The following is a 17,931-nucleotide window of genomic DNA, read 5'->3' as shown; positions in this document are numbered from 1 at the left end:
TCTGTGGTGGAGCATGTCCATTACTCCTGTGTTGGACATGGCCTTGTACAACAGGCATTCAATGCCTCTGCGTAGGCAGTATGTGACTGCATACAGCTGGGGTGTCTACAGCCAGGCAGCATATGAAATATATTTGAGACCCTTTATCCTGTTGGTGAGGTACCTTTGAGGTCTTTCTAACTGCTGCAGGTGTCGGGTAAGGTACATCCCAAATGAGGCATTGTACTAAATTATGGGCCTGATAAGAGAACAGTATAGGGGCACAATGACCTCTGTTGACGTAGATGTGAATCCTTTCATGATAAGGTGTCCAATATAGATGGTCTTCCTAGCCACGATGGCAATGTGAGTGTCACATGACAGGTTACTGTCCACTTGTGTCCCTAGGTCCCTGATTACTCCTTCTATACATAATGGATTACCACCTATGTGGTAATTTGTGAGTACCTTGTTTGGTATTTGGTGAGACAGTCATACTGTTCAGTGTCTTCAGGACAGCTGAGTGGGGTTCCTGTGTGTGAGAGTGTGGTCTGTAGCATGCTACAGACTGTACAGCAGTTTTGCCTATGGTTAGTTGCACATGGGTGGTCTCCGATGCTTCATGCATTGTCAGTTACCTGGACGTGTGGGTATCTGTGCTGAATATGGATACTGCCCCTCCTTTTATGCTTTGGTCCAGGTTTTGGGGCCATAACGCATGATATGAGGTATAACCTGGTAGTGCTGGTGTGCTGTCAGGAGCCTTGCTGCAGGTTTCTGTCACTGCATGGACATCGATGTTCTCCATACTGGGGAGGGCCTCGGGAGCATGCATGTTGAGGTTTACATATCTGGCATTGGGCAGCATTACCCTTATGTTTCTTTTCACTTATGTTTTCTAGGGAGGTGGGTTAGTCTTTTCAGCCTTGCCTACAAAAGGCTCTATGGAGGTGGCAAGAGCCTTATCCAATATCCAGACGCCCAAGGGTAACAGGTGCAAGCCATCCCTGGCACAGCAGCGTGGCTTGTCAAGCATGACATCCCAAGCAGACAGACATTGGATCCTCTTGGAATGACACCAGTAATTGTGCCACTTGTTAAGGCTGATCATTCTGTGTTTGTACTGCGGCATCATTCTTGGTGAGGGTAGGATGCTGCACATGGTCAGTGTCATACAGGCCTGGACTACATAATCAGAGAGCTCATCTATGTCTCTTTTCATGTAGTCCGGGCAGGTACATCTCAGGTCATTCACGCCAGCATGGACAATGACTGCATCATATTTCTACTTGCTTTGGGGTGACTTGCGTACTTGTGTTATGTGGCGTATTGTAGCAGCCTACAGGCAGCTTACTGTACCCTTTCCCTTGTTCAGTGTGGTGAGCAGGACAGCAGTGTGTCTGACTATGGAGTCTCCTATTACAACTGTATCAGGCATGTTGTTTCTCCTTCTGGCCTGTGACTGTTTGGCACACCAGCTTTGTGTACTATGTGTTGCATGTGCTATGTTTGGAGGTAGTGATTGCTTGGCTGTCTGCTTTGGAGGCCTCTGTTGATGTGGTATGTTTGTAATTAGAGCCTCCAGGAATGTTTTTCTGTGTTTATGTTTTTGGTTTGCAGTTGTGATAGGTCTATGTGAGACTGGGTTTGTGGGGTGTGTGGTTACCTTCTCCTCCTGACTAGTTTTGACAGTACTTAGTTGAGAGAGCTCAGCCTCCGGTTTGGATAAATGGTTGCATCTCTCACATATATTTGTATTTCTTGGGGGGAGGTGAGGGTTGTCTGTGTACATGGGGCAGGTGTAACATTGCCTCAAGATTCACAGATTCAACTTGTTGTAGCTGGCCTTAGTGGATTGTATGAGTGGACATATTTTATTGCCATACTACTGATCAGAGATTACTTCCCTTTTTAGGTTTGCTCTATCATGTAGTAGCTTTCTCATTCTCTTGCATGGGTTGGTAATGGCTGCGGTCCACCATGCCAGATGCCTGCGTGTATGGCATTGTGTCTTGGTTTTATTTGGGATTGCATAATCCATGCATTCCTGGCGGTGTTCATGGAATGCCTGTATAACAGGTTCTGAGGTGTGGCTCATATTTTGCACCTGCACAGGGCCTTTAATGGATTCCACATCAGTTTGGAGGAGTGCAACTTTTGCTTTACACATGTTTTTCACTGTGGTTTTCTGGCCAGGGACTGTGGTCAGGATGTGTATATCCGGTGTGATTACTCTATGGTCTGATCTTACCAGTGAGGGATACACTTCTCATCTTGCCATCCAGTACCCATGTTGCTGATTATCACATCCAGTATGCTTACCCCTCTTGTGGGAGTGGTACGTTGTTCCTGAGCATTTTGGTTTATGGATTCTAGGAACCTTTGTCCTAGAGTGTTGGAGCTAGAATAATGCTCCCAGTCTATGTTTGGGTATTTTCAGTCACCCAATATAATGTGGTTTGGAGGGCTTGATATATTCATGTATTCCAACATAGGCCAAGTGCAGTTCCTGGTGTTAGGATGGTAGTCTGTAGCAGGCTATAAACTGGGAGGCAGTTTTAGCCACTGTTACTTGACCATGGCTAGTCCATGCTGCTTCTTGTTGTGGTACCAACATGGGGGTGTGGTTATCCTTGACAATTATTGCTAGTCACCCTCCTTTTGTAGCTTGTTCCATGTTTTGAGGCTGTATAGCACAGTATGAGGTGTAACCTGGTTAGTGCTGTTGTGAGCCTTGACCCAGTTTTTTGTTACAGGACAGATATCAACATTCTCCATACTGGGGGAGTTTAGACTGCATGCATCTTGCTGTTTAGACTTCTGGCATTGGGTAGCATTACATCTAGGTTCTTATCCCTTGTGATACCTATGGAGGTGGGTTTGTGTTTTGAGCCTTACCTATTCAAGGCACGCTGTGGGTAACAACAGCCTTTGCCAGTATCCATAAGGCCAGGACTGATTGGTGCATGCCACCCCTAGCAGGTGGAGCATCATGTCATGCTCAGCATGTCATCCCAGGCTGGCACACATTGGATCCCCTTTGACTAACAGCAATACTTCAGCCAGTTATTGCAATTGATCATCTCATCTTCATATTGTGGCATCATGCTTGGTGAGGGTAGGATGTTAGTCAGGGTCATCAAGTTTGCATATACTACATGGTGTTACATTGCTTAACACATGGCAATCATGCCTCAGGTGGTGCTGCAGGGCTGCCTCTGTCGGATGCACATACTACACTCCCTGTACATGTTTGAGAGCAGGTTATGTCATTTTAGGCATCCCTGTTATTATATGGGTGAGTCAGAGAGGGGTATCATTCCCAGGGTTCCTACTGAGCCAGTGTATGTGCTATGCATTGCCTCTTTGCCAAGGCCAGGGCATACTGGGCATGCCTCCTTCTGCCTACTGGGGCAGGCTCAGGTTGTTCCTCCTCTGAGTCACGCTCTGCCTGTGATGGCCTTGGCAATGGTGGGGGGCTGTATGGCCTGGCCCTATGCTGGTCCTGCTGCAGCTGTTTTCGCAAGATCAAATTATGTAGCATAGCACATACCATGACAATTTGGGTACATGTAGTTGGTGAGTACTGGAAGGCTCCACCAGATGTGTCCAGACACTGGAACCGTGACTTGAGCAGCCCAAACACATGCTCTATTACATTACGTGTTTGTGCGTGTGCCTCATTATGGCGTTCCTGTTCAGGTGTGTGTGCATTTCTGATGGATGTCATCAGCCACGGCTCCAGTGCATAACCTGCATCCCCCACTAGGTGTCCATGTGGGATGTCCCCATTGGCAAATGTCTGGTACAGCTGCGTCAAATGCCAGATATGGGAATCATGGTAGCTCCCAGGGCAGCCAGCACACACATTCATTATTATGCCCTGGGCGTCACACATGACCTGGCAGTTGATGGAAGGGAAGCCCTTGCAGTTTATGTAGGCCCTACCCCACTCACCAGCTGGTGCTTTGATGCATATGTGCGTGCAGTCTATTGCGCCCACTACCTTAGGGTATTCCGCTATTTGCTGGAAGAGACGCATATTGCTGGCCAATACCTCATGGGCATTGGGGAAATATACATGATCACCGACATGTGCTGACATGGCATCCAGGAACTGGTGCAGTACCCTGGAGGCTGATGCCTGTGATATCCCCATCATATCACCAGTTGGTGTCTGGAAGGTACCTGTTGCTAGTATTCTTAGGCCAACACATACCTTGGTTTCCACTGGGATGGGTTCCCCTCTGTTGGTTCTGTGTGTGAGGCATGGCCTGCATAGCTCGACAATTTGCTGCAGGAGGTCTCTGTCCACTCTATAGCGCACCACTATCTCCAGCTCATGTAACCCGTGGTAGGTGACCCTGGGCCTGTACACTCTTCTCCGTCTCCTCACTGTGGGTTGTCTGGCACCATTTGCATTGTCACCACCCTCAGCAAGTCGCCTATGTCTCCTTATGACAGCTATGGCAGCCCCTAGCATTTCTGCTCTGAGTTCAGCTTTTTCAGTTTTCACTTCTAATAGCTTACTCCTGTCTTGCAGTGTCTCTTGAGAGAAACATCCTGCACTGCTGTTTGCAGAGTTTTAAGTGCTGGGCTACTATTCTGCCTGTGTAATTGCCTGCTTCTAATTGTTTTCTCCTGCTAGCTCCAGCAGTATTCCCTGCTAGCTTCCTACTAATTCTGTTGCTTCCTTTTTCCTTTCTGTTTCCTCAGGGGGGAGCAACTTGCATACCAGCGGAAACACGCTCACAGTGGCTTACATGCGCGCACACATGCTTACAAAGTTTAGAATCTACTTATTCGGGTTAAAACGCGCGCACACTGGCACAAACAGTCTTACAAGTCTGCCTACAGGCTCCCACATGCTCAGTCTACCTTACACATGCGCACACTGCCCTACTCGTGCCTCATGGTGCGCACACGTGCGCATGCACGCCCAGCAAAAAACTTTGGTGTTGGCAACAGTGTACACCTTCCATTTCTTGACTTTCCCATGCTTATTTTGTGGCACTCCTCTTTCCATGATATGTGTCTGACATCTGTCATGTAACACTGACCTCCAATGGACTGCATTTCTTTCTGCCATTCCCCCCTGTGATGTCACCTATCTCCTACTCTGTTCCTCCCCCTTATGTAACTCTTACACTACTCAGAATGTGCTCATTTGCTATGTGACAGTGGAATTCAGTATCCTAACACTCATTTACATCAGATTGCCTACTAATGCTTAGTTACATCTCTTAGACTCAGCTTCCCCCCTTAGCAACCACTAAACGGTGGCCATGTTGTTTTTGGTCTGCTAGTCCCTGCATTGTAAATCCATGTATTGCATAAAACCCACATTTGTGGGTTTATAACCTTCATTTTTATGTTTTATGTAGCACAGCCCGTTTGCGCGGGGCTGCGCTGCGTTTAAACATCGGCCGAAAAAAAAATTTATTTCTCATTTTTGCATTGGGGTACCTTGCCAATGGCCACATATTTCGCCATTGGCATGCTGCCTGACACATATGCACCCTTTATTTGGAGCTGACATGGCTCCATTGTGTTATTTACAGAAACGTACTCAGTTGTCAACTGAGTACATTTCTGCAGCTAACACAGCTCTTACACGGGCTGGTTTGAGCTTCGTGGATCACTAATCTACCTCATTTGCATGTCTTTCGGCTGCAAATGAGGTGATTAGCATATCCACGCCCAGTCCGTGTAAGAGACGTTTTAGCTGGTCTCTTACACAGAATTTCGGGCTGTTCCTGGATCGCGAGGGCTGCATGGAGTCTTACACTACTCTTAGACTCTGTGCAAGCCTTCGTGAATCCTGCCCATTATTTTAAAAATGAGCTAGAATGTGTATACAACTTAGCTTAAAGATCATAGTAATAGCTGAGGCATGGAACACTGAACACTTACTGTTTTATAGTTTCACTAAATACAGTTTGAAAAGACCAGAAAGAAAAAGGGTTGGAATTAGAGTATCAATTCATTCAATTATCTCAAGTACTTTGGAAAAGATGTAAAGTGAAGATGAATTCACAATTATCATTTTATTTTATTTTTTTATGCAGGGGATGATTGTAGAGTCCTTGTAGCATATAAAAACATAAAATTAAGACATGAGTCATTCCTAAGAAAAATAGAAAGTTATATTTATAACAAGGCCAATTCAACTACCCCAATATTAATTGGAAAAACAAAAGACCTAATACTTATATGCAGTTATATTTTCTGGACATACTACCTGGCCATAATTTTAGTCAAACAGAACATTTTACTACAAGAGGTCCAAATATACTTGATCTTGTACTAACCAATAAAGGTGATATAATAAGAAATATCAAAGGTGTATATCCAGTGTGTACCTTGGATCATGAATGTAAATTGTCTGAATTAGTAAACACTCAAACAAACAAATATGATACATTTGTGTGGTAGATCCTACAACTGCTAGACACAAAGGCAATTTATTGTGTATTAAGAAAGGAAAACTGGGATGGATCTCATTTTAGAAGCAGTAAAGGAATATGGTTGGGATACACTATGTACAAAAGGCACACTATTAAACATAATAAAATAAGATGAAACACTATTACTAAGAGGTTAAAATTTGCCATAAAAGGGAAGAAAAAGAATTATGAGATTTTTTTCTAATATGTCAGATAATAGGAAACAGTCTTTTTTAATATGTAAAAGTTAAAAATAACAAAGAGGATAAAATAGGAACTCTTAAAGATTAATCTTGTTTTATTTTGGAAAAAAAGGAAAAGGCATAAATCTTCACTATTTACTTTTCACAGATAAATACTTGTAATATAAAACTGATGGAAAGGCTACCATTAAATATGACCCATTATATCAGAAGGCGATGTTAATGTATCACTAAAAAAAAGTTGTTTGATGGGACCTCAGAAGTTGTCAGGTGAATTCATTACCATACCATCTAAAAACATGACAGGTCAAAGGACGGGAAAATTTAACATATTGTACCCATACACAATAGTGGAGATAAAGCTGACAAATGAAATTACTGACCCATTAGTCTTACACACATTGTTGGTACACACATGGAAAGATGCATATTAAGTTTGCTCATAAAGAGTAATATTTATGAGAATAATTTATATATAATAACCATCATGGATTCATGAATGGAAAATCAACCTCAACGTGTCAAATCTAGTTTTATAAAAATATATCAAGCTTAAGGGACCAAGGGAAAAATGGAGCAGTTGTGTACTTGGATGTGTCAATAGATTTTGACTGTCTGTGTCATGATTACTTGATAAGATGCCCTGAAAGACAAGGAGTAAACACATACTTAACAAAATGCATACCTAACTGGATAAGTAATTTGCAACAGTGTTGTATTACAAGGTGTAATTAAAACAGTCATGGGGGGGGGTCCTACTGGTCTCTGCTTGTACCTATACTTCTCAGCATGCTTTTTTTTCAGAGATGCCTGTCTCTGAGAGAGTTGGGGCTTATAAAATATGTGAATGACTGCAAGGCAGGTGCACAGATTGATAACACTGAGGATATGTGTATGTTCAATTGTTAACTGATCTTTGATAGAAGTATGGGCCACAAGAGTTGACTTTCAGTTTAACTATAATAAATGTAAGGTAGCATTTTTTGAAATAACACTGAATATGAAATTAAAATAGGTGATATTAAATTGGAAAGAGTAGACAGTAGTTTAACAGTGACTGAAATCGGAGAACTTGTGATTGTGCAAACACGTTATAGCAGAAGAATAACAATTCTGTTCTGTGCTTTGCACAGAAAGATTAAAAGATCTAGCTTTTCTCACCGGTCAGAGGCTTTTAAAGCAATGATGATTTAAGAACTCATCTGAGATTAGATATGGTCATATCACTACAAGGTATAAGAGAAAGGGGACCGACATATAAAATGAAGCATACGTCTCAGAAAAAGGACAAATATGTAACAACAAATTCCAAGACTGTGGAATAAGTTACTGTTAAAAGCCAAGCAATCAAACACATTAACAATGTTTAAAATCAGACTAGATAGTTGATTATATGAGAAATGATACATTCAAACATGGAATATAGGAATCTGCAGTACTGAACATCAGATAGGACTGTCTGCAGATACATGACAAATATAACTAGGCTATGCGACCTAGCAATAAGGCTTTCTATTATAAATTTGAGGACCATAAATGTGATGCTTATAATTATGAACTTTTAACAATGGGATTTCAAAATTCTGAAATAGTACAACAGTGAACTACAATGTACAAAAACTAAAAATTGCAGTCCAGAACCCACACAAGCACGACCCAACACATTCTTCTTTTGGCAGGATCATAGTCCCCCTCAATGTGGGAGGCAGGGGGCTATGTTTCTCATAACCTGGATAATTTATATATATATATATATATATATATATATATATATATATATATATATATATATATTTATATATATATGTGTGTGTGTATGTGGTACACTCTGACAATGTTATTGAGCCTCAAAGTAAGGTAAATACTTTGCTTATTAAAACCTGTAATGTGCTTACTTTAAGCTACTGCAACCTCAAAGGCAGTATATTAACAATCCACTTTAAACTTCCTGTTATAATCACAGTACTTCCCTTCCTAATAATCTCAGGCATTCATAAATGTCAGCTTTTAGAACTACACAGTAGGTGTCTACTGTTTCATTTATCTCAATCAAAAGATTATGCAATTGCTGAAATTGTTAATGTCTATAAATTACAATTATAGGGCTCACAATTTCAGTCCTTGCACATATTAAACAAAGCCTAGTAGACAGTTCTGGCATGGTTTTGGTGGTTGTGTGTATAGTATTATGGTAAACAAACTGAAAATTATCTATTTATGCTACATGAGTTTATTATCAGGGTGTATAGCTTTTATAGATCTACTTGAAATTTTGTACAACTTTATCAGGCAACTTATTTCTGTCTGGATGATGAAGTATAGATGCAAAATGTTTAGTTCAGTTCTGTTTCACAAATGCTTTGAACTCTTCCAACATAAACTGTGGATGATTTTCACTACATTTGTTCTTGTAATTAATTATTTGTAGAAATCCTTAATAATGAAATTGCCTTTTTAGACTTAATTAATGGCATGCTGATTACTTCATGACAGTCTGATTGGGCATGCATTACAGGGACACTGACCTCATAAAAGAAGCTATAAAGACAGTGTGAGTATGTTGTCATGATACAGCTGGCCGTTAGCATGGGTTTGATGACACAAGGTTTGTATTAGAGGGTGGAAGTGCATGTGCATACATCTGTGGGTTAAGGTTAGAGTTAGTATGTTTATGAGTGTTAGAGTTAGATCATGTGCTGAGATTGAAATCTTTTTGAATTCCACCATTTTATTTTCTTTCTCCCTCGGTTAATGAAAAGCACATAAAAAACATCAAACCAAAGCAAGTAGCAGTAGTAGTTACAAGCACCTGCTATTTCCTTTCCCCTTGCTAACTGCAACTCTTTGTCCATGAACATTTCCTACAGCTAACTCTGCAAAGCACAACTAATTGAAACAGGTGAAACAACAGAATGTCATTATACTCACATTCTTTCTAATCATGTGACTAGGTCCCCACTATCTGGCTTAATTATAGCAGCCGTTAAATCCTCAAAAGTCAGAAAAAGTGACATTTTCAGATGTGGAAATGCAGTCTTTTATTTCAGAGGTCAGCATGATGGCTTATACATATCTGTTGATGGCAGAATTTGTTTTCAGCCAGTAGCAGAACTATCATATGCACTGAATTAATAATTCAGTTTACCATGATAACTATAAGTAACAGCCATTTAGTGACCTGCATACATATGAACAATCAAATGCACAGCAAACAGAATATTTTCATTTGATAATTGTCATTCACCTAGAATTTTCTACAAATAATTCCAAAGCTTTTAAACTTTCTCTGTGTGAAAAATTGTTGAATTAAACAATACTGATTGGTGGAAGATGTGGGTTGTAGAGTATTTACCCAGGATTACAGGTGTTAGACTATCAGAGTGAAGCTTGACTAGTTAAAAAGAAATATTGGTGAATAAATGTTACACAACAGAACAACAAACTCCTATACATGTAAAATCAATAATTATATTTTGTTTTCAGAAATTCTGTCCACAATAGGACCAAAACACAGACTGGTTTCAGCAAAAGGCTTCCTTTGTGTGAGGCAAGAAAAAATACTGTATAACCAGCACTACCACTATTTATTGACGATTAGTATTATATTTTGGTCTAGTTTATTTTAAAATATGCTTTATTTATAATTAGTTTTATCTTTTATTGTTGGAAGAAGAAATTAAAAAGTTATTTTGTGATACATATTGCCTAAAATTCTTGTAATGGTTTTGTCAGGAAGAAGGTAATATTTTACCATTTGCTTGGTCAAGGATAATTTGCACTTTTGTGTGGTGCTTCTGCAGATGTTTGTTTAATGGAGAAATTGGTAGATGATGACATACAATGTTTTATTCTTGTCTATTTCTTCACAGGCTTGCAATTAGCTGCTTAAGTAAAAAATGCATAGATCTAGCATTTTTATGAAATGATGTATTTATTGCATATGTGTTAACTTAAAAATTCACTGAATAATACATAGTACAGACTCGTGTTTATATTATATAAGCAGCTCATTTGTAAGTTTGCAATTTTATGTAAAATGAAAGTGTAGCACTAAGCAGACAGAAGGTGTATGGCTTGTAGTCACTTGGTTGTATCACCTAAGCTTGTATCATAGTTCAGACATAACCACTCATTTTCATTTGCTCTTTCTAATTATAATCAAAATACATATGAGCAAGATCTTTTTGTCTACATGTATCATTTATTACATTGTTCAGTCTCACAACTTCCTAGAAAAGAAGCAGTCAGCTTTGAAAGTGCCTGGTAGTGATCATTCTGTCTCTGAGCCGTGGTAACCTGGGAGTGAGAGTAATAAAATTTGTTGAGTGAGAGGGCTTGCCCCACCCCCACATGGGGGCGCAGGGCAGGCTTATTTCCTTGCAAAAAAAAAAAAATTAAATTGTGTCGAATGTGCTAGTTGCAATTCAAAGAGAGGTGGTGGAACCAATATATGTTTTGTGTGTGTGTGTGTGTGTGTGTGTGTGTGTGTGTGTGTGTGTGTGTGTGTGTGTGTGTGTGTGTGTGTTTTGGGGGTTTCATATGATTTCATAGAGAAGAACTGTTGTTCAATATAATTTTCATTGAAAGAATAGCAGGTTGAAATATGAAGTGAAATAAATTTGCAATTATATTGGATAAAAATGCATCAAATTATTTGCATTTGATGTTTATAACAGTCCTTCTTCCTACTCTTTAATGCTTAAATTAAATTAATTGATTATTGTTTTTTGATAGAGATATGCAGTTAAATGTTAGTGAATTACTTCAGTCATAGTTTTTTTGTCTTCTTAGTGGCTGCACCTTTTTCTTGTATATCACTGAATATTTACCCGCAAGTAGGCTCAGTCACTGATTGGCTAAAAAGCTTGAGCTATGCTATAATCTCCAATATACTTCTGGTACAAATTTATGCATATTTTCTCTGCAAGTTCTTTCCCATGGGGAACAAAATGAATCTTAAAAACTTAAACAGTGATTGTACAAATGTAGTAAACAATGAAATTAAAGCATACCTTGTACCATGTTGCTAAGGCCTGGAACTCCTTAACTCTGTCCATCAAGTCAATACCCTCACTCTCATCCTTCAACACCATTCTGAAAGACTTCTTAGCCAAAGCTGGCTCTGTTATTGCTCACCACCAGTACAAACTACATCCCCAAATGTGAACTAGTACCTATTCATACTTCACATCCCCTTACTCTTCCTTCTTCACTCACTTACTTACTTCTATCAACTTCTCTCCCATGGCTTTCTCTTCAAGTACACCATAAGCCTGCTTTTTATCTTACTTTGTATTACAATTCCTGCTTGTGTTACATGAACTTACCTTTAATTTCTCTATAAACTGGCTAAAATTTCTCTATTACATCATTGTCATATAACTTGCATCTATTCTTAACCAATGTTTTCATATAATGTCTAATTTGGTATACTTATTTAAACTGTATTTGTTTTTGTATTATTTTAAATACCGTAAAATTATTGTTCATAGAATGTTTTGTAATACTTAGGTGTTCTTCTCTCTGGGTCTCAGCAGAAAATGGGCTCCTACCCAGTCGGACTTACACAGTAATCAAATGCCAATAAATAAACAATAAAGAATAATATCTGCTCATAAGGGTAAATTATGCAATATTTAAATAAATCATTTCTGCCTGTGTTTGTAGGTTCATAAGCACATAGGTATATACTAGGCTAATGACTTCCAGGGCCTTCATAAGCCTAGCTGTGCAACCCAACAAAGTTGTGTCCCTGTGTATCATGGACATTTATTAGGATGGAGTATGTTAGGAAGTTTGTAGAGGTTATATGGGGGGTATGTTAGTTTGAGCATTACTGTCTACATCTGTCTATCAGAGACACGGGGGATAGACCAAGGGTGGATTTCAGAGTTCCCATTCATTGGTTAAGGTCACTGTTAAATAGGGTTAGGGATGCACTCTGCTTTACATGGATGGGGAGACTGTTCCTGAGCACGGAGATCCTCTTAGACACATATCTATCTTGCCAACATGTCTTATTTATGTCAGAAGCAAAATTTAAATCCTTTGGTCTTGTGGTTCTGATGTTTTTCATTTAACAGATGTGCAGAAGGTCCACCAGAGCTGGATCTGAGGATGCCTTATATGCCAGATGACATAGATCATCTCTCAGTAACCTGTAAGTGACGGAGTACAGAGATGGCACTTTAAGGTGATCCATATAGGACAATGTGTTTATACCCTGAATTCTCCTGGTAAAGAGCCTTTGTGGGCATCCCAACTGTTGCATAGGTCTGGTCAGATACATGCCAAAGAGGGCATTATACTGAATGATAGGTCAGATAATGGCTGTATAAAGTTCCACTATGACTTCCTTGGACCTGGATGCCATGCCCTGAATGATTTTCTTACTACCCTGGCCACATTTTGGTCAAAGGCCAGATTACTGTCTGCTTATGTTCCCAGATTCCTGACTGCTGGGTCAACTCTTAGGAGTGTCTTATCGATGGAGTAATTAGCCTGGGTGGCAGTTTTCCCAGAAGGCACTATAATGCATTTATTGGGAATGAGTTTTAATCTGTTACTTTGGCACCAATCATTGGTCTATGTTAGACCCTCTTGTAAGATGTTTATGTCATGGGGGAATCTGTGATATCTCTCAATTTGCAGTCATCTGTGAACTTTGTCAGAGGCCCTTGACATTAGCCTTTACCTCAAGAAGTAGATGCCAAATAGGAGCAGCCCCAGCATGTAGTCCTGATACCCTACTGGTGACTGGTCTCTTAGTGGATGCGGTCTCACCAATCCTGACTTCCTGGGTTCTGTCTGTGTGCCAGATGGCAAACCAGTGAGTTATGTAGGGATTTATGCCAAGTTCAATGAGTTTGTCTACTATACCTGAGTGAGGTATTGTATTGAACATCTTAGCCAGGGCCAGGTAGGGGGTATGCACTGTTTTCCTCTCATCCATCACCTTGGTGACCTTCTCAAAGAAGTCCACCAGGTTTAGTAGGCATGACCTTCCCTTGACATTGTATCCAGTGTGTTAAGATTGTCTTTGTCATTTTTGATCATTTCATGGTGACATGGGTTTGCATATTATACTAGTCAGACAAATGGTTCTATAGCTCCTAGAGTCAGTTGGTGTCCATCCTTGTGAAGTAGAATAACTGTTGCAGTTGTCCATTCTCGTGGTACAAAGCCTGTTTTGCACAAATAAATAATAGTTCATAATAAACAGTTATTTGCAGGTTCTTCTCAGAACTAGTTTCTTGTATTAACTCTTATTAAATACTTTTATGATAGGTCTGTTCATTCTTTCTTAGTATATATGATGTGGTGCATTAATCTGGATCACTTGTAGAAAGAACTGCATTTAGCACAGTTGAGCCAGTAGGAAAAATAAGTCACAGTGAATGAATGGATGGTGAATAAATATTTTACTGGATTCAGAAACATTCTGTGCTCTGACCCGTAATGTTTAAACACCCATTAAAATGTGGTAAGAGGAAGGGTTAGAATGACAACAATCCACAACCAAACTGAGCCACTGAGTGAGGCAGAGTAAGCATGATGATACAGAGTTTGTGCCAGTGTGAGTGACAGGTTGTGGGACAAAGTAGATGCACGTAAAGCAAGGCATACTTTGGAGGAAGTGTACATGAATGCATGCCACTGAGCTGACATGCACCATCTATTCTGCAAAGGTAGTGGTAGGTATACACATCAGAAAGAACTACACTAAAAGACAAGATGAATATGAACAATATCAAATACATAACTGGAAAACAAGCAAACCCAGCATAACATGTCAGAATGGGATAAATATAACAAAACTGTATCACGTTGTGAGTAGCAATGAGAAGCACATGACCAACACAGTGAAATAAATATACTGAATGAATCCAAATATGCACTAACCACAATGCAGTATTGAAGCTGGTGCCATCTGTGTGCATGCCCCCCCCCCCCCACCATGCTTCCTGGCTTCCTGACAATACAATATGTAACATGGCACATTCAAGAAACATCTTGCTGCCCTTGTCACAATTACACTGCAGTGCTGCTTGTAAGGTATTAAAGCATGTAAACCATGTCTTCAAATTTCACATATGCAGTGACAGCAGCACAGGTCTGCTCGTAGGCAATGTATGTTGATGCAGCATTGATATGATAAGCCATGGATCAAAGGGGTATCCTTTGTCGCCTAAATAGGTTCATAAGTTCATAGGTAACTACTAGGCTAGCATCCCTATGGGCCATTTTAAACCTAGACAATTTCTCCCAAAGGTAAGATTCAAACCCTGTCAACCATCGATCAATGCCAACCAAATACACGATAAAGCACTAAACTGGATAACAACCCTCTAATTCTAGGGCACCATGCATTGCTTAACATCACAATGATCTATATTCCCCCTCCCTGTTCTATAAGTCTTATAAAGGATACCTTCTTAAAATTATTCCTAAAGAGATAACCAAAGAGCTACATTATACTAGGGGGCCTTAACTTCAATACTAACAATTCAGAGGAAACCCAGCTAAATAAAGTACTTCTGCAATATGGCTTAGAACAACTAGTGAGGGTACCCACCAAACAAACACGCTTACAGGAATCCACATGTCATTAGACATGGTCATTATAAAAATGTCCTGTTGTTACACAATTATTAACATCTGACCCAATTGTCTTAGTGAGTACTGCCCTGTAATATCTTACAGTTTTTTCAAATCAGTACAACCTAACACAAAACTTACCCTGAGCAAAAATGGAACACTCTTCATCAACAACTGAGTACTATTGATTGGTCATCTCTGTACTTCATTCATGACCTGATAACTGGTCTATTATTTTTCATCAAAACCCTTATGACAAACAAAGATTGTCTCTTCCCCACTATGTGTAGAAGACATGGAGGGCACAAATGTCCATGGATCTCAAATGACATTAAAAAATCTTATTAAGCGGAGGGGTCTGAATGGAGAGATGATAAGTCAGCAAGCAAAGGACAGTATAATGCTGAAATTGAATTCATCCTCAAGTCTTGGTGAGTATTTTCACAAGGTGGACCCTGTTTTTTACAAAATCTCACCAAGACGACATTGATATATAGACGGTATTTATATAGCATATATCATGGACAGAAGTAGGTCAAAAATTAATAAAGATAGCTGGGTGCACAAAACCTAGGATAAAATAGTGTCCAATCCTGGTAGGCACACTGGTGCCAGGACTGGAAAAAAATGACAGTGCAGAATCCTCAAAATATGGAAACATTCCTCCAATGGGGCCAGGCCAGGCCCAGGGGGAGGATGGCCTCCATGTTGCAGAAGGAAGTAGCAGTCCACAAAAATCACAAAATCTGATAGGCCAAAGAAGAGTCATAAAGACGGTAGAATGGACTATTGAGGATAAGAAAGAAATGATGTATTGTTACTATTATGCAAGAAGCCCAGAATTTCCATACACAAGATATACAAAAAGATTAAAAGAGAAATTAGAGGAAAGAAAAATACTTCCACAGGAAAAACTGTCAAAAGCCTCAAATAAAAATTTGTGTTCATTAGTACAACAGATTTGTGAAAAACAGTATATAGACCATAAAATTTTGATCTGTTTGGAAAAAGAAGCATCTGAGGAAGTGCAAAAATTTCAACAACAAAACCTAGAGATTTTTGAAAAGTATAACCAAAAAATATGTACATGGGAAAGAAAGAGAGATTTGATAAGGTGCAATATTTATGCAAAGACGTAAGCCAAATTAATCATTGGAAAGAAGGCAGCCCCAAAGATATTTGAAGAGAAATACTGGCAAAGGGATCCAGAAATGGAAAATTTTACAATAAAAAAATATGATATCACAAAGAGGAAATGTTGAAAAGAAGATTGGTAAATTAGAAATTAAAAAAATAGAAGTTGAAGTTATGGAGTGCCTACAAAGTGAAGGATTTGGTGTAGAAGGTCTAACACAGGTTACATCACAACATGATGGAACGAGTCCCCAAAGTAAGGCGAAACAGGAAGATCAGGTGACATGTGAAGAAGAAATATGGACATGCGAAAGAAAAATATTTAATATGGTGTAATATCTATGCAAAGTAGAAAGCAAAACTGATACAAAAAGAGCAGCACTAAAGATATTTGAAGAGAAATACAGGCAAAGGAATCCAGACATGGAAAACTTTACAATACAAAAAATAAGAAGACAGAGGAAAAGTAGAAAAGGAGATTAGTAATGGAGAAGGTAAAGAAATAGAAACTGAGGTTATGGAGTACCTGCGAAGTGAAGGATTAAGTGTAGAAAATCTAATTCAGAAAGCACCACAACAGGATAGAGCAATGGACATCCAAATTAAGGAGAAATCAGTGGAACAGGAAGCAATTGGCCAGGTGTCATATGAAGATATTTTGGAGCCTTCCACAGGAAACTAGTATAAACATTCACTTGATGCTGGACAATAAGGGAAGGAACAGGAAACTGTGAAACCTTGACACAGTCAGTGTTGAGGAGTGATAGGCCAGTGAGCTCCCATATGACAGAGCAGTGGATTGCACAAGATGAAATTGAAGAGAATGTGCCACAGGAAGATGCTATAGAACTTTCTGTAGAATACCCACAGGAAATGGAAAACAAAAACTGTATGCTCAGCTTAGAAGAAAATGAGCTAAGGGAAAAGCTGCATGATTTAACAGAGATAGACATATTAAGATCAAAGAAAGAAATAGACTACAGAAGGTCAATAAAACCCAAAATGTCAGAAGTTTGATAAAACAACTGAACACGATAATTAGGACTGTCCATAGAGATCCATGCGATATACCATAACTAAACGGGATATATTACTGCTCAGCTAAATTAATAACTGATAAAGTTCTACCACAAGAACACAGGGTAGTGAGGGAAAGGAAGGGGAGAAATCGAATACCATCATGGAAGTATCGAATTGAGAAAACTATAAAGTAATTAAGACAAGAAGTGTCATTGTTAGAAGAGTATAGAAGAGGGAACAGATCAACAAAAATACTTCAAAAGAAAGACGTGATAAAAGCAATGCGCAGTATTAGAACAGATCAGGATTTATTATGTACTACTGCAAATAACAAACTAAAAACCTCAGCACAGGTGGAAAAACTTAAACGATATGAAGAAAAATATAAAGGAAAAGTTCAAAATAACCAATTTATTGATGATCCAAAAAAGTTTTATAGAGAATTGGGAAGCAAGGTAAAAGGGATTGAAAGACCACCAAAAATGAAGAAATAGATACATTTTGGAGAAGTATTTATGAAAATTCTGTGGAACATAACAAAGATGATAAAT

Source organism: Protopterus annectens, chromosome 2.part2 (assembly GCF_019279795.1).
Source record: "Protopterus annectens isolate FY-2018-M chromosome 2.part2, PAN1.0, whole genome shotgun sequence".
Taxonomy (NCBI): Eukaryota; Metazoa; Chordata; order Ceratodontiformes; family Protopteridae; genus Protopterus; species Protopterus annectens.
The sequence above is the reverse complement of the archived record's forward strand: the minus strand, read 5'-3'. Positions refer to the sequence as shown.